This window comes from Sus scrofa, chromosome 2 (genome assembly GCF_054392235.1).
Source record: "Sus scrofa isolate SSC_HxYL_T2T_F1_AM1 chromosome 2, Sscrofa_HxYL_maternal_Yorkshire_Landrace_v2.0, whole genome shotgun sequence".
In the NCBI taxonomy this organism is placed as follows: domain Eukaryota; kingdom Metazoa; phylum Chordata; class Mammalia; order Artiodactyla; family Suidae; genus Sus; species Sus scrofa.
Window position 1 is genome coordinate 142,416,498 of NC_139384.1, and position 18,540 is coordinate 142,435,037.

Genomic DNA, 18,540 nt, shown 5'->3' on the forward strand with positions numbered 1-18,540 from the left:
TACTTAAATGTACTTGGTGTTTTTTATTCCTCCAAGAATTTTGTTTGCTTTATTACGAAGTTTTCTTGAGGAGACAACAAGGAAAGAGAAACCCCCTTTTCACAAGTTTTTAAATATGTTTTCAATTCAGAGCTGAGCATGTTCCTTGGCATGTCGTAGGTCCACTGGATTAAGTCCTGCCTTTGGCTGCCTGTGAAAAACCAAGACAGTCCTTTCTTTCAGCCTCGCTCACTTCTCAAGTGATAAAATTACTCAGCTTGCAATTCTTCAGTCATAAAATGTCATGGTTGATAAAGAATCACATTGCCTGTTAAAGCTCCCTCTTTTACACATGGGGAATCTGAGGCCCATGGAACACTGATGTGCTTTACACAGAAGCAAAGCTTCATCACTAGTTCTCATCCCAGCTCTTAACCCTGTGCCTAACTGCAGCCTTTGAATTTCTACAGACTGCAATACGTATCTCATAGGTCAGAGCTCACCTTTTATCTTCTCATTAAGTCAGTGTGGATGGAACTTAATAATATTCCTATTTGACAGATGTGGAAAATGGAAAGAATATTTCCATTTTGACAGATGTGGTAAGTGACTCCTTGAAGGATATATGTTTTGTAGGAGTGGAAGTGCTTTCCCTTTTGCTCTCTTTGGTATCATCTCTTGCTGAGTAGCAATGCTCCTGGGTCTACTAAGCAATGCTCAGCTTAGTAGTTCTCTAAGCTGAACTACTGTTAAGGTGGCCTTTATTGGAAATGTTAGGATTTCCCTTCTCATCCTTTAAAAATAAAGTGAACTTCTGTCTGGTCGTTGAATTAAAGTCAGTCAACTACACAAAAAAATTAGAAACGCATATATTTCTAGTAGTTAAAATTAATCGTATTTACCATGCTGGAATTTTTTTATCTGACATCTTAATTTGGAGGTTGACCTCAAACTGTCAGTCGGTGTGGTGTGTGTAGGGGGGGTTGACAAAAAGCTGATCAGGTGATGTAATTAACTTAAAATAGATGATTTGAAAGAATGAAAAGGAAAGTCTTCAAATTATAGGCCAAATTTGATACCCCAAGTTCAAAGAAAGTGGTTTCTTAAGTGAGACTAAGTCCCACCTTCCTATAATATTCTTCCCCTTCAAAAGATAAACTGTGGGACCATAAGACTTAGTGGGAAAAAAGTCCAGAAGTAACTAGATGACTCAGGAAGAGAGTTCCAGCCACCATGAGGTAGAACAGATTATTCCTGAGTAACAGCGGTTAAGAATTTGCATAACATGCATAGTGGGGCTTCAACTGGTAAAGTGGTAATACTCAGACATACATACCAAAGAAGACATGTTTGATCGTTCATGATGAAAATACTCCATGACATTTAGACTAAAGAAGGGAGAGTATTGAGTCATTGACTGTGAGGAAACAGGGCTTCCAAGCCAGAGCCAAAACCCTGGCTTTCCTTGCTCCCTTTCTGGGCCTCTGTGTGACCAAAATAAATTGTGATCATTGAGAAGGTCATAAGAAGACAGTAAAGCATCTGGAATAATTTCCTATGGGCCATGTGCACGATGGACAAAGCTGCATTTCTGCCAGTGACCATGGTTATACAATCAATGAGGTCACAGAAGCCATTTATCATTGACAGGGCGAGATGTGCTCTGACAAAAACGTGGGAAATAGATGGATTTCTCAGTGTAGATCAGGGCCAAGCCAGCTTTAGGAACAGCGAGTATTGTTGGAGGAGGTCATTGAGAAGATGTGCCCACCTGCTGGGTTGACAGGTGAACTAGACTTGGTCAATCCATAGCATAGCTGCCACTAGGAGATACCCATCAGAGAGCAAGGTGTGGGGACTGTCCTGAATAAGCCCAGGTAAGACCTTCAGATGACCTTCAAGATTCTGGTGGATGAGTGTGTGTAGAAGCGTAACTTCCCTTGCTTATTAGAATACCCACCTACCAATCTGGAGTGGTCTTTCTTTGCCCTCCAGGTGTGGGGTTAATTTGTGAACTAACAGTATGATTATTCTAGGGTTATTTTTAGCAGAATGATAAAGCAGATGGCACAAATTTGAGGGACAGGCTTAAATTACAGTCTCTCTGATCTATTTACCCAAGAAAGTAGAACCACTTCTAAACCACTGAAGGAAAAAAAGAATTTCTATTCTTTTCTTTTTTTTTGCTTTTTAGGGCCACACCCGTGGCATATAGAAGTTCCCAGGCTAAGGTTCGAATTGGAGCTACAGCTGCCAGCCTACACCACAGTCACAGCAGTGCAGGATCTGAACCACATCTGCGAGCTACACCACAGCTCACGGCAACGCAGGATCCCCAACCCACTGAGCAAGGCCAGGGATCGAACCCGCAACCTCATGGTTCCTAGTCGTATTCATTACCGCTGAGCCACAAGGGGAATGCCCAGAATTTCTATTCTTTTAAAGATCCTTGGAGAAGAGTTATCTTGACCATTCACTGCACTGGTAGACCCCACGAATATTAGGAATTTTTAAACCCTAAATAACACATGAAGTTGAGGCCTATTTCATCCATAATGTCAGGATATGTCAGACTCACTCATTCTGCTAATGGTATACTTTAGTGCCATTCATAAGTCTCCCTTCATATCCTATTTTCTGGGAAAAATTTTGACTTAAGCTTGGAATATTCCTTGAGTTTTACCCCCAAATTATGTTTTTATATTGCTTTTAAGAAGACATTTAGAATGGATAAGAAATGAGGTCCTACTGTACCGCACAGGGAACTACATCCAATCTCTTGGGATAGAACGTGATGGAAGATAGTATGAGAAAAAGAATGTGTGTGTATGTGTATATGTGTGTGTGTGAATATATATGAATGACTGGGTCACTATGCTGTACAGCAGAAACTGACACAACATTGTAAATCAACTGTAAAATCAACTGTATTCTAATAAAAGAATCTAAAAAAAAGGCCAATACTTACCCTCTTCAGAATCCACGAACTGCTGATTGTTGTTTTGGAAAAAATAATCATTTTAGCACATTGCCTATGTATATCAAATAACATACAGCATTTAAATATATTAAAACCACAGGTCATTCTAAAAATGTATTTATCACTAGTAGTATTCTAAAGGTAGTCTTCTAATATGTGCTAATTCATTGTAATTTTAAAAGACTTACCTATAAAGATAGACAAGTTTTATGTTTAATCAGTCATTTCACTGAAGGTAAATTTAAAATAAAGCTATTGGAAATTAAATTATATATGCTTTTACTCTATGTACTCTCTTGCTAGGTTGGAATGGATCTTCCTACTTTATTCAATGTCAGGGTAATGTTTAAATGACCATCCAAGCTTCCTAACCTGCTAGGGTTAACGGGAAAGTAATTTTTTGTTGTTGCCTTTTTTTTTTTTTTTTTTTTTTTTAGGGCACATCCACAGCTAATGGAGGTTTCCAGGCTGGGGGTTGAATTGGAGTTGTAGCCTCTGGCCTATGCCACAGCCACAGCAACTAGATCTGAGCCACATCTGCAACCTGCACCACAGCTCATAGCAACACCAGATCCTTCACCCACTGAACAAGGCCAGGGACTGAACCTGTGTCCTCATGGATACTAGTGAGATTCGTTTGCACTGAGCCATGACAGGAACTCCCTGGGAAAGTAAGTTTTTAAGGGAAAAAACCCTTTCTTCTTAAAAATAATTTTTAGGACAAGATTGATTTACTGTTTCTATCCTCATATTGCCAATCCTCATATGGTCCTGTCTTTCCACTAATTAATGAAGAATTTAAATGGTTTTGGTGAAAGGAAACTACGAGGAAAACAAGTGATTTTATAAGTAGTTCAATAGAATCTTGAGAGGGAGTGGGGGGCAACAGGAGGAAGCAGCGGTTGGTGATCTTTTAAGAAATCAACACCTTTCTACCCATCATGGCTCTTGGAAATGCGAAGTGGAGAACAGGAAGACATTCATTAAAAATAACTGACACAGGAGTTCCCGTTGTGGCTCAGTGGTTAACGAATCCAACTGGGGATGATGAGATTGCGGGTTCGATCCCTGGCCTTGCTCAGTGGGTTAAGGATCTGGTGTTGCTGTGAGCTCTGGTGTAGGTTGCAGACGTGGCTCAGATCCCGTGTTGCTGTGGCTGTGGTGTAGGCCGATGGCTACAGCTCCTATTTGACTCCTAGCCTGGGAACTTCCATATGCCTCGGGAGTGGCCGAAAAAGACCCCCCCCCCAAAAAAAAATCTGACACAAAGATATTGAAGCTTGCAGGTGACCATAGTAAGCACCTCTGGACATTGGAATAAACTAACTAGAACGCTCTAAAGACTAAAGGGACGGGGGTGGGGGGATGTTCTTGGGCTGTGGGATGGAAATCCTGTGAAATCAGATTGTTATGATCATTATACAACTACAGATGTGATAAATTCATTTGAGTAATAAAAAATAATAATAATAAACTATAGGGACAAACATTTCACGTCGATGTGTGTAGTAACATATTTAGAAAACAAGGTCCCCCATTACAGAGTCATCCAGGGTTCACCTCCATAGTTCCTAACACCTGAACCCAATGCAGGGGAGTGGTTAGAGATGTCAGAGACACACATGGAAGGAAAAGGGACAAGAATTGTCAGAGCCCCTGATCTATGCCTTTTACAATGCTTAAGAACAATTTTATAAGGGGTAAAAAGATTATACACTTTTTTTACCTCAAGTATTAACTACCAAAAAAAAAAAAAAATGTAAAACACTTTAGATCAAGTGTGTGTGTGTGTGTGTGTGTCCTCATGAGAATTAAGGAAATCAGGAGTTCCCGTCGTGGCGCAGTGGTTAACAAATCCAACTAGGAACCATGAGGTTGCAGGTTCGATCCCTGCCCTTGCTCAGTGGGTTGGGGATCCGGTGTTGCCTGAGAGACACACATGGAAGGAAGAGGGACAAGAATTGTCAGAGGCCCTGGTCTATGCCTTTTACAATGCTTAAGAACAATTTTATAAGGGGTAAAAAGATTATACACTTTTTTTACCTCAAGTATTAACTACCAAAAAAAAAAAAATGTAAAACACTTTAGATCAAGTGTGTGTGTGTGTGTGTTTGTGTGTGTGTGTGTGTGTGTGTGTGTGTGTGTGTGTTCTCATGAGAATTAAGGAAATCAGGAGTTCCCGTCGTGGCGCAGTGGTTAACAAATCCGGCTAGGAACCATGAGGTTGCAGGTTCGATCCCTGCCCTTGCTCAGTGGGTTAAGGATCCGGCGTTGCCGTGACCTGTGGTGTAGTTTGCAGATGCGGCTCGGATCCCATGTTGCTGTGGCTCTGGTGTAGGCCGGCGGCTACAGCTCCAATTCGACCCCTAGCCTGGGAACCTCCATATTGCCGCAGGAGTGGCCCAAGAAATGGCAAAAAGACAAAAAAACAAAAACAAAAACAAAAAAAGAATTAAGGAAATCAGTGTATTTTGGTTCTTCAGCTAATTTTCTGAGGCTCATGGCAAGGGCAGTAACCAAGCCCTCCCCCAATAGTCCTTTGGTGTCTGCCGGAGACAGAGGCCAGACCTCAATGGAAACGATCCGTTCAGTTCGTCCAACTCCTGGAAACACATAAAGGGACATTTAAAGGTTGGAATTCTTCTTTGGTTAATAGTCTGTGTTAAGTATAAAAAGTTAATGCAAATATTGATGTTTGTGCAGCAAGTCCCTTATTTCTCCCTATGTAGATATTGTATATTGTTAAAAGAATGAATTAAGAAGAAAAAATTTCCCCTTTGAGTCACCTTTGCTCCATGAACCAGCTGAAGTGAAAACACACCCTGCCTGTGAGTGCACCCAGAGTATACATCCCGCTGCTTCATGGTTATTTAATTATGCAGTGATTCATCAAGTTCTCATTTAGTCAGAGAGCTAGAAAAAAAAGAAATCATAATGAAATCAACACTGAGGATAAATTCTACCAGGGGGCAGGATTTAGAAAGTTAGATGGCTGTTTTTCTTCCTTGTTGGCCCCTAAGCCTAGCATCCTGGATGTTGGTCAGGAATCACTCACCAGTGAGGATGAAGAATTTTCAAGACGTGTTGATGGAACATTGGAATGTACTCAGTTTACCTCTGCCTGCTGGCATTTTCCTGTGTCTGCTTATGGTTTTTATGACAGAAGTGGTTATTTTAAAATCAGAAGGCCGTCTTAGAAATGCGATGGCAGTGAAAGTGCATGAAGTCATTCTCAGGTTTCTCTATGAGGTAGACAATGGTAAGAATCCCAGTTGTGCCCTGGCTCAGGCATGTACTTTACACAAGTGTCCTAAAGGGACACAACAGGTAGTTCCAGAGCCTAGTTTGAAACTCAAGAGTCTGACTCGGCAAATGCTACCTTTAAGAAACCCATGCATGTGGCAACACTGGCAATAGGTGGGTCAGCAGAACACAAGAACTATTGACACAGGAGTCCAACAAGCTAGCCTGAGGTTGCCAGTGGGAAGTTGTGATTTACAAGGGAGCTCCTTGGCAGTAGTTCAAAAAGTTTACACATACTTGCCTCTCTCCTTTCAAAGACAATAAAGAAACACAAAAATGAATGAAATTCTAGCCGATCATGGGGGAATTAGAAAGTAACAATTTTTAAAAAATCTAAACGTATATATGTGGAAGTCTACTAATGACAAAGACCACAAGGGAACCAAATGGAGGTGAAAGCCAAATTCCCCAATAAACCCCGGAATGGCCTGAAGTCAGCGTATGGAGGCATAGAGCATACAAATGAAAAAGAGCAAAATCAAATGGGAGTTTTCATTTAATGTCTCATTAATGTCTCTATAGAGCAAATGCATCGATGGCACACACACATTGTAATTTGCTCCCTCTTCCCACTGTAGGACACATTTAACCTCTTAAAAAAGTCTTGCAAAGAACCGTCTAAAGAAAGCATTAGTACAGTGTGGTATAGATAATGCAGAAATAGTCTTCCTTCCAGCATCAGAGGATTTTGAGAGCTGTTAAAATACTCCGTGTGGTATTAATAATGATGTAATGTATGTTATTTAAGAGATAGGTAATTACTTAACAAACCTATAAAATGGAAAACACCAAGAGGGAATCTTAAGGTAAAATTAAAACTTTGGGCAATTATGATGTGTTAATGTACATTCATCCTTGGTTTAAGGAAAAGTACCATCCCAGCGAATGAGTGATAATGGGAGAGGCTATGCATGTATGTGGACGGGGCGGGTGGTGGTATATGGTCAGTCTCCATATCTCCCTCTCAAATGTGACTCCTTGAACTCAAGCTAAGTACACTTTAGTAGAAGACACAAGAACTAGCCAGGAGGCACAACAGAAAGACTCTATAGAGGTACAAATTTCCATGGAAACAGGGAGAGAGGTGCAATTCCATTTGCAGTGATACCCAAAGCTATCAAGAACCCATACCTGAGCTAAACTTATGCCCCTCTCTTGGCAGACATCTCTAGCTTAAGGAGGTAGAAAAGGACAGTACCGGATTTCTTACTGTCTACACCCAACCAACGACTAGTCTTGTTTCTATCCTAAGTTTCCTGCCTGGTACAATTGAAAAGAATTAATTTTGTACACCTGGAATTTGCTACACTGGACACAGGAGGTAGAAGATACAGTGGTCTTAAACCTTGCGGATTTTGTGGGCAAGACAAGGGCTGCTTTTGCTGTTGCGCCAGGAGTACATCATATTTGTTAAAGAAATTAGTGAAGTAAACATGAGGATAAATCAAAGTCAGGATTTTGGCAAAAACACCGATATTTTTAACTTTAACTGACACGTTAGCCTTGCATCCATTCATAGTGAAGTTAAATGTGACCCGAGAGCGGTGAGCATGGTGATGTTCCTGTGACTTAAGTTCTCAAGAATGAGGCCATCTTCATCCTCACTCTGAAAGGTAAACCCTACGTTTGGTAGCTACACAGAACTTTCTGCCCTTTTACACTTCGTTGTCTTCTTCTTTGATTAGCTCTTCACATGCATTACTTGGCGGTCTGATTATTATTTAGAGGTATTAAAAAAAAAAGGCAAAGGTAAAACCAGAAAAGCATGAAGACTTGGAATGGAGTTGAGGTGTGGGTGCAGCAAAGGGGGAGGAGACTATATTTTCAGTTGGTTTTTTGTGGAGATACCAAGCCTCTGGTTTTAAGTTCTATGTGTCTTATCTAATAAAATCATTTTTTGTTTCTTTCAAATGTTTCCATTTTTAAATATTAGAAACAGTTTTATATGCTTACTGAGTCTTTATAACTTAGACTTTAAAACTGAATGGGAGAAATACTTACAAAGAAATATATCCGATAAGGGGTTAAAATCCAAAATATACAAAGAACTTGTACAACTCAATATTGAAAAAAAAACTTGATTAAAAAATTTGCATAAGCGTCCCCATTGTGGCTCAGTGGTAACAAACCTGAATAGTATGCATGAGAATGTGGGTTTGATCCCTGGCCCTGCTCAGTGGGTTAAGGATCTGGCATTGCCATGGGCTGCAGTGCAGGTCACAGATGCAGCTTGGATCTGGCATTGCTGTGGCTGGGGCAGAGGCCCACAACTGCAGCTCCTGTTCAACCCCTAACCTGGGAATTTCCATATGCTGCAGGTGCAGCCCTAAAAGGGGAGGACATAGGACCCAAATAGAAATTTTTTCCAAAGAAGACATACAAAAAGCCAACAGGCACATGAAAAGATGGTCACCGTCACTAATTATCAGGGAAATTCAAATCAAAGCCACAAGAAAATACTACCTTGCTCACCTGTTAGAATGGCTATTATCATAGCAAGAGTTTGTGAGGATATAGAGAAAATGGAACTCTTGTAAGCTGTTGGTTCAGATGTAAATCCGTGCCACTACTATGGAGGAAAGTGTGGAGTTTCCTCCAAAAAATTAAAAAAAAAAAATAGAACTACCATATGATCCAGAAATTCCACTCTTGGTTATTTATCCAAAGAAAACATTCAAAAAATAGATGGGCCTTATATTCATGGTAGCATTATATACGATTGCCAAGATAGGGAAACAACCTAAGCATCCATCTATGGATGAATTGATACAATATTGTGTACATACATGCAATGGAATACTACTCAGCCATACAAAGGAATGGAATTCTTTCATTTGCAAAATGGTAGGAGGAGGAGGAGATAAAGAATGTAAAAAAAACAAAACAAGCGAACAAACATAACTAAACAGAAATAGTTACAGAGAACAAACAGATCAAAGCAGAGGGATTTAGGGAGGAGAGAAATGGGTGAGGGAGATTAAGAGATAGAAACTTTCAGTTACTAAATAAGTGAGTCATGGAACATGGTGTGGAATATAGCCAATAATTAGGTAATATCTTTGTATGATGACAGATGGTAGCTAGACTTACTGTGATGATCATTTTGAAGGGTTTAGAAAAAGCAGATTGCTATGTTGGGTACCAGAACTAACATAGTGTCCACTATATTACAGAGACAGACAAACTCATAGAAAAAGATCAGATTTGTGGCTACCAGAGGCAAGAAATGGGGGTAGAGGTAATTGGATGAAAGTAGTCGAAAGGTACGAACTTCCAGTTACAAGAAAAATAAATAGTATGGATGTAGTGTACACTGTGATATATTTAATACTGCTATACCTCATATATGAAAGAGACGAAATCCGAAGAGTTCTCACAAAGAAAAATGTTCTATGAAATTTTGTATCTATATAAGATAATGAAGTTCACTAAACTTACCGTAATCATTTCATGATGTAAGTCATTATGCTGTACATCTTAAACTCACATAATGCTGGGTGTCAATTATATCTCAGTAAAGCAGGAAGAAAAGTTGTGTTAAAAATTAAAGTAATAAGCTTCTCTACTGATATTCTAAATTTTCCAGAATTAACTAATGTGTCATAAGATACATCATAATTATGAATCATGAAATTTATATTCATGTCATTATAAATCATATTCATAAGGTATTATCCAGCACAAGGTTAATCTTTTTCCTTTAACCTTTCACTGGATAATATCTATGAGTTTCTCATTTCTTGAGCAGAGAAATAAATGATAAAATTGCAGCTCAACTCTTTTATATGGAAAAAGTTCATAGAAAACTGAAAGTGATAGACATTAAGTATTTTTTAATTGAACTTGTGACTATTTCATATGATATATAAGATAAAACATAATAAAATTTAATTCAATTGGAATTCCAAGGGAATTGCAATTTAAAGGATTGTTTATTCTGTAACAACACTTGAGTCAGATTGACCCAATGGATATTACATTTTTAACATAGCATCTGTTTGCACTAAAAATATTTTATTAAAATATTAATATGATGGAAAAATAGAGTTGATCAGGTATGAGGATTTCATTCATATAACTGTGTCACTCTTTTTTTTTTTTTTTTTTTTTTTTTGTCTTTCTGCCATTTCTTGGGCTGCTCCCGTGGCATATGGAGGTTCCCAGGCTAGGGGTCTAATTGGAGCTGTAGCTGCAGCTGCCAGTCTACGCCAGAGCCATAGCAGTGTAGGATCTTAGCCGTGTCTGCGACCTACACCACAACTCATGGCAATGCCGTTAACCCACTGAGCAAGGGCAGGGATCGAACCCGCAACCTCATGGTTCCTAGTCGGATTCGTTAACCACTGCGCCACGACGGGAACACCTGTCACTCTTGATATCTCTTCCTCTCATTTCCTTTTTAGTTTTTCCCCAATGCACTTACTAATTTCTTTTCTATCAAATATTTTACTAATGCATCATGTTGAAGACATCTTTCTCTCCAAGCTAGCATATAAACTCCATACAGAATTAGTCTGTCTTTCTCATTGATGAATCCTAAGCATCTACAACAGTACCTCAAGCATCGAAGGTATCCAATCAATAGATATTTGTTGAATGAATAAATTAATAAAGATAATGGGATTTTTTTTCGAAAAAAAATCACCACTTTTTTTTCTTTAAAATTTTTTAGGAATAGATATTTAAAAATACTATGGTAATTTGAGATATTAAAACACTTATTTCAATTTACAGTTTGCTATAATGTAAATATTTAAATATTCTGTAACTTTTTGTGGTATAATATAGGCTGCTTTATATTTATGCTAATAAGAAAAATGGGCAGATTATTGATATTTTATAGACTTCATTTGTTTATTCAACAGATATATTTTTAGTGACCAAAAAGGGGGACCATGGGGATTGGGACTGATATATACACACTATTACATATAAAATAGATAGGTAACAAGGACCTAATTTATAGCACAGGGCAATCTACTCAATACTGTGTAAAAACATATACTGAAAAGGAGTGGGTATATGTATAACTGATTTACTTTGATGTACACCTGAAACTAACACAACTTTGTAAGTCAACTATACGCCAACAAAACTTATTTTTAAAAAAGAATGTACTATTTTAAACTATAGTGAATATTATCTATAAAGAGATGCTGTGAATTGCTATGTTCTGGTTAAATTTAAAAAATGAATTTCCTTGAGAACCATCGCCGCAGTAAGTCACATTATGTTTTCAAGCATCAGTTCTGGTGACAACTGGCCGTGGAGGAGATCACGGTCACCTAACTGGAAACCAAGCGACATTAGGTCTGTGGCTGTCTTCGCTTTGGCTCCTACAACAAAAATGCTATAAACAAGGTGGTTTATAACAAACATTTTCTCAGAGTTCTAGAGGCTGGGACATCCAAGGTTATGGCATTAGCAGATTTGGTGTCTAGTGAGGGCCTGTTTTGCTGTAACTCCACATGAAAGAGGCGTCAAGGAAGCTCTCTCTGGCTTCTTCTGCAAGGACACTAATTCCATTCACAAGGGGTCTCCCCTTGTGACCTAATCACCTCCCAAAGGTCTCACCTTCTAATACCATCACACAGGGAATTAGACTCTCAACCCAGAAACTTGGGAGGGAGAGTCACATCCAGACCACAGCAGTGGCATTGCTGATCGTGCAGTCAGACCACTGGGTATCAGCTGCAGGCAGCGTAACAAACCTGGCTAATATTTCTTCTCTTATGTGTGGCTATTAATCACTTTATATTAAGTTCATTTATTAGGGAACATAGAGACCTACAGAAGAGGAAAATGAAGTAATAAATGGAAAAGAAAAGTGTACTTAAGTCAACAAAATAACTGCCCTTTCTGATTAATCATTTAACATACCCTTTTTTGGAAATGGATACCTACCCTCTCTGGCCAAGAGACCTGGTTATTTATATATATGCATGTGTGTGTGTATGTGTGTGTGTATGTATTTCCATCTCTTTCTGCCTCTCTCCATACATATATATACACATACAGTTTTTACCAATTTGCAGTAAAGTTAGAAAGATTACGAGTTCCTTTAAAATGAACTTAATTGAGGATTTCTATTGTGTGTGTGCAGTTGGTGAGTTTTGAAAAATATATGTACTCAGTGAAACTATCATCCCAGTCAAGACATTTTCAGTACTACCAGAAAGTATCCTCAGTCTCTCTTGCAGCTGGTCTTCCTACCCGCTACCCCAAGAGTCATGCAATCATTAAAATAATACTCTCAGTTCTAGAAATTCACATAACTGAAATCATACAGTATATCCTGTTTTAGATCTAGCTTTTTTTTTGACTGGTGTGTTTTTAAAATTTGTCTTTGTTTTTTGCATGTATTACATTTAATATTTTGGTGTTATTACTGAGCAGTACTCATAGAAAAATGTCAATTTATCCATTCACCTGCTCTTGGATATTTAGATTATTTTTAGTTGGGAAATAGGAAATATCTATGACTCTTTGTATATATAATGCTTGCTGTGGTCACATGATTTTATTTCTTTTAAGTAAATAGTTAGGAATGGGATTTCTGGATCATATGGTAAGTGTATGTGTAAAAGAAACTCTCAAATGACTTTCCCAAGTGGTTTTACCATTTTATGTTATTATTTTTACTGTAGTTGATTTACAATGTTCCATCAATTTCTACTGTACAGCAAAGTGACCCAGACACACACACACACACACACACACACACACACATTCTTTTTCTCATATCTTCCATCATGTTCCATCACAAGTGACTAGATAATAGTTCCCTGTGCTATACAGCAGGATCTCATTGCTTATCCAGTTCTACCATTTTATACTCTGACAAACTTTGAGGTTTCAAGTTGGTTCTGCATTCCCTCCAAACTCAGCTTAAAGTTTTTAGCCTTTCTGGTGATATCTTATGCTGTCCCATTGTGGTTTTAATTTGCATTGCCTTGATGACTATCAGCACTAAACATCTTTCACATGTATATTTATTCATGTATATGTATTTGATGATGTCCACTCAAGTCCATTACTCATTTTTAAATATTAGAGCGGTTGCCTTATTTTTGAGTTGTAGTGTATATATTTTAGATATTTTCTTGCAGTTTTACTTGGTTTTCCTAATGGTGTTTTTTTGAAGAGCTGATGTTCTGAATCTTGATGAAGTCCAATTTTTTATTTTATTGTTAGTGTTTTGTATCTTGTTTAAGAAATCTTTACCACTGTTCACTAATATTTCCTCTAATATGTGATTCTAAAAATTCTATAGTTTGAACTTTTTTATGGTCTCTAATCTGTTTCAAATTAAATTTTGTAACGGTGTGAGGTAGAAGCCAAGGTGGTTCTTTTTATTTTAATATAGTTTTTGGTTTATGGTCGTGACCATGTATATGGAAGTTTCCGGCCCAGGGATTGAATCTGAGCTACAGCTGTGACTTATGGCACAGCTTTAGCAATGCCCGATCATTTTAGCCCACTGTGCCAGGCCAGGGATCTAACCCACACCTCCCACAGTGTGCTGCTGTGCTACTGCAGTCAGATTGTGCTACTGCAGTCAGATTCTTTATCCACTGCACCATAACAGGAACTGCCAAATACAGTTTTTGCAGCATGATTTGTTGAAAAAAAAAATAGGCTTTTCCTTTGGGATTATGTTGATATCAGTATCAAAAACAATTAACCATACCTGCTTATGAATCTATTTCTGGACTCTCAGTTCTGTTCCATTGATCTATAAAACTATATTTGCTGGGGGGTTTGGGGGGACCGTGTTAAATCCACAGATAAATTTGAGTAGAATTAATATTTTAACAAAATTTAGTTTTCCAATAAAAAATGTACATTTTCCTATTTACTAAGATCTTTAATTTCTCCGAAGGGTCTTTTATAGTTTTTCTGTGTACAGTTCTTGCACATCTTTCATTAAATTTATTCCTAAATATGTTGTGCTTTTAGATACTATTTTTGTAATTTTAAAATTATTTACTAATTTTACAGCTAATATATATTATATTTATCTTGGATCCCATAGCCTTGCTAAATTCACTTTTTAATTTCACTAAGTTTTCTTTTTTTTTTTTTGTCTTTTTGCCATTTCTTGGGCTGCTCCCGCAGCATATGGAGGTTCCCAGGCTAGGGGTCTAATCGGAGCTGTAGCCACCAGCCTTCGCCAGAGCCACAGCAACGTGGGATCTGAGCCGCATCTGCAACCTACACCACAGGTCATGGCAACACCGGATCCCCAACCCACTGAGCAAGGCCAGGGACTGAACCCTCAACCTCGTGGTTCCTAGTCAGATTCGTCAACTACTGCACCACGACGGGAACTCCTCATTAGTTTTCTTATAGATGAATTAGAATTTTCTGTGTAGACAAGCATGTCATTTGAGATTAAGATCAGTCTTACTTCCTATCTTTATTTCTTTTGTTCAATGATCTTTTCTTCACTGTCTTCTAATCTGTTCTTAAGCCTATGTATTGTATTTTTATTTCAGATATTATACTTTTCATCTTTAGGCATTTGATTTTAGTCTCATTATGCTTATGTTTTTCTTTAAATCCTTGATAATTTATGATTTTGGTTATAGCTTTTTAAATATACTAACTGCTATATCAATTACTTCTGGTACTTCATTGTCTGTGTCTATGGATTTTCTCTAGGTATACATAATATTTTCCTACTTCTTGCTCATCTTGTTATTTTTCAATGACTGTAGGATGCTGTTAAATGTTGACTTGAACTGCATTGCTTTAAAGAATGTTGCAGTTAAGTTTTAGGTGAATTTCAGACTTTTGAGGCTTACGTTTAAAATTATTTAGTGTAGTCTTAGGTCAGTGAAATCCCATTGGATATCAAATGCCTCACTGATTAAAGTCTTTAAACTCTGGCTCGTGAGGTCTGTATACACTGTAGAAATCATTTGACCTATTGCTTTTCATACTTTTCTGATCTTGGGTAGTTTTTCCAATGCATGTGCAGATCAGTACACAGCCAAATATTTGAGGGGAACCCTCTCTCTGGGTCTCTGGAGTGTGTGCTCTCTTTTTCTGTAATTTCTCTTTCTCCACTACTCTACTTCACAATTTCTAGTTGTTTCTGCCTCCCTGAACCCTCATTTCTGTCTCTATACTCAATGATAATAAGACTTTGATAGGGTTACTCCTGTTTGAGGTATGACATAGAAACGCTTTCCAGCAGCAAGCTCTGGCATTTACATGCATTACTTTATTTCCCTTCTTTAAGGTAGTAAGAGTCATTTTCGGTTTTCGTAGAGTGTTTAAATCATTTGTTTGCTGTATTTTGTTGGATTTTCTACTTTTGGAGGAAGTGAAATTCCTGTCATATTTAATCATTCATGGGCAGAAGCAGCGGTTCCTGATTAGTATGTATAATTTCCATTTTTAGCCTATATTCTCTATCTATTCCTACCCTAAGACTGCATTTTCCTTTTGTCCTTTGAACATATTTATAATACCGATGTTAAATTTTTGTCTGCTAAATCGACCATCTTGGCCATTTTAGGGTGGATCTCTATTGACTGCTTTTTCCCCTTAACCATATATAACAATATTTTTGCTTTGGTAGGTCTAATTTTCATGTGTACAGCATATTATTGATAAAACATTGTAGGAATTCTGAATTTTTTCTTGTATCAGGTAAATTACTAATTGATCACATTGGACTTGTGCGGGTTTGATGTCATGTGTTGTTAGAATCTATGGAAAGCTCGGGGTGTTTCTGACTTGTGGAATCAATTTACAAAGTATTTCTTTCATGCTCATCTTTCAGGATTTGTTTTAATTTATTTTCAGATAGATATAACGGAGGCTTTGCCTTAGGGCTCGTCCTTATTTCCAAAGCTGGATTTTGGTCCGTGCTGCATGCACATGGGATTAATGAAGTGTTAAGATCTCTCTATGGCTCTTTGCTTGGCAGTATTAAAAACAGTAAAACAAAATGATGTAACCTAAGTAGTTGCAAGTCATTCTCTTAGATAAGTGGTTTCAGATAAGAAGAACTTGGTAGTACCTTCTGGAAAAAGAGCTGTACTTTGCCTTGTTGGGACTTTATTAATCCTCCAAAATGGAGCTTCTCTTATTTCTAGAATGTCTTTGAAATTAGACTATGAAATTTACTTTATTTAAAAACATTTTAGAATAATATTTTTGTCATTTTTGTTTACAACAGAGGCTGTTATTTAATATTAATATCATTACTAATGTCGCCTTTATGGATAACTGAAAAAGTTTTAAACATGTGTTCCACATTGTTCTGCTGTGTTTTATCCAAATAACTGATTTTTTTGCCACACCCAAGGCATGTGGAAGTTCCTGAGTCAGGGATTGAATCTGTGCCACAGCAGCGACCCTAGTTGTTGCAGTGACACCAGACTCTTAACCTGCTGTGTCACAAGGGAACGCCTATCCAAATAAATCTTGATGAGTTGGCTGGCATCCAGTATCACCTGGATTCTCTTTTCCACGTTTTTGCTTGGAAAGACTAGGTTCCCTGGATCACATGTGCACAACAGTGAGAATGTGGTTTCTGGGATGCTTTTGTTTATTTTGTGCAGCTTTTTTGAGTTGGCTTAGGCAGAATTCTCCTCTGAGCATTAAAGGCAATATATTTCCCACTGAACATTTTTTCCAATTCAAGTACTTACCAGACTTGGTGTTTCTGGAAAGATTTCAGTTGAGGAATGGAAACAAAGATGGTAATAGCTTTCTGACCACTATCAACTTCAGTTTCTTTAACTGCTATTATATTCAGCTCCCTTAGCTGGGCCTTAAGATAGAATTCACTTCCAGCTCAAGGAGACCCTTAGAGGTCCTTGCTTCCTTTTCCACCACTGGGCTTCACAGTCTTCACACTCTTACTAAACATGCCCTCCTTGTTGACCACCGGCCTAGGAAGAGAATACTTTATTTTTGTCATTTCTCAGCAATGTGTGAGATATAATCAAATGTTTAGTTACTAAAATGATAACTAATGAGGTTACATTTCAGTTAAAATCCATTTCATCAATATTAATGAATTGATACTACTCCAATATATCCATCACTTTCCCTACCTTTACTATCACACAATCTCTGTCCAAGATTTTTATAATTACTTGTTTGGTTTCCTTTCTCTGGTCTCCTAACATCTACTCTGGAAATTCAGTAATTCATTATCCACATAGCAGCTATATAGAGGACAACAGCATCTTAAGAAGGAAAATGTCCTCCTTTGGGGGGCGGAAATTATTCCCAGATGAAACAAATGAGAAGGGGGGAAGAAATACCCTTGAAAGAGAACAAACCAGAGCATTACAAACCATTGGGTTCTTTGCTTAGTGAAGCCCACAATGCTTAGTTTGTAGGCTTATCATCACAAGTTTCAGGTGATCCCTAAATAGGAAGTTAGGGCTGCTCACCTTCTGTGTACAGCTTCGCAATCAACCCTCTGTATTTATCATTCTCCATCCACAAATTCAACCAACTTTGTGGTTGAATTTGCATTGTGTAGTACTATAGCATGCGTTAAAAAAAAAAAGGAGATATAAGTGGACCTGTTACCAAAACAAACTTAGACCTGCTCACCTGCACCATAGTAATGCAAATCTACTGACACCAGGTCGTGATGAAGGAAAGTGCAGGGTTTACTGTTGATGCCAGACAAGGAGGGTGCGGTAGCTAATGCTCAAAAATCCCAAACTCTCCACTGGGTTTCAGGAAAGCATTTTAAAGCAAGGTGAAGGAGGGGGCCCACATGGTGTGTGATCAGCTCATGCGTAATTCTCTCATGGGCCATGGCACAGGAGTTCACACTATCAGTCCTCAGGCTACATGCTCAAGGTTGTCCCATAGTTCACTCCTTCCGTCTCATAGGGGGTTTAGCATCTGTAAAACAACTCAGGAAATGTGCATCAGATATTGTTACTTAGGTACTTCAGAGAGGACCCAAACCAGAGAGCATAGACGGGGCTTGGGGGGGGGGGGGGAGTCCTTCCCAGGAAGGCCCTGCAGGGACTTGCTCAGTTGCAGACCCATGCAGTTCAGACCTGTGTTGTCCAAGGATCAACTGCATATTATTTGCCTCAATAAATTTTTCCACATTCTCTGTCCTATTGCAAGCCATCTAGCTCCCACCAGATTTACCCAGTGTCTTTACCATTGGTGCGTACCTAAATATGCTGTATTCACAGCCACACTCAACTGAACCATGTCATAGGTTACCTGGCTTTAGATTTATCATCTAAGATCCTGCCTTTTGGATTGCCTCCTCTCCCCTT

The 18,540-nt window shown here is 38.3% G+C and overlaps 1 pseudogene; it reads right to left on the reverse strand.

Moving 5' to 3' along the window:
* Positions 1 to 11,485: 11,485 nt before the first annotated feature.
* Positions 11,486 to 17,150, reverse strand: LOC100518002 (small ribosomal subunit protein eS7 pseudogene; annotated as a pseudogene).
* Between the last annotated feature and the right edge of the window lie 1,390 nt (positions 17,151 to 18,540).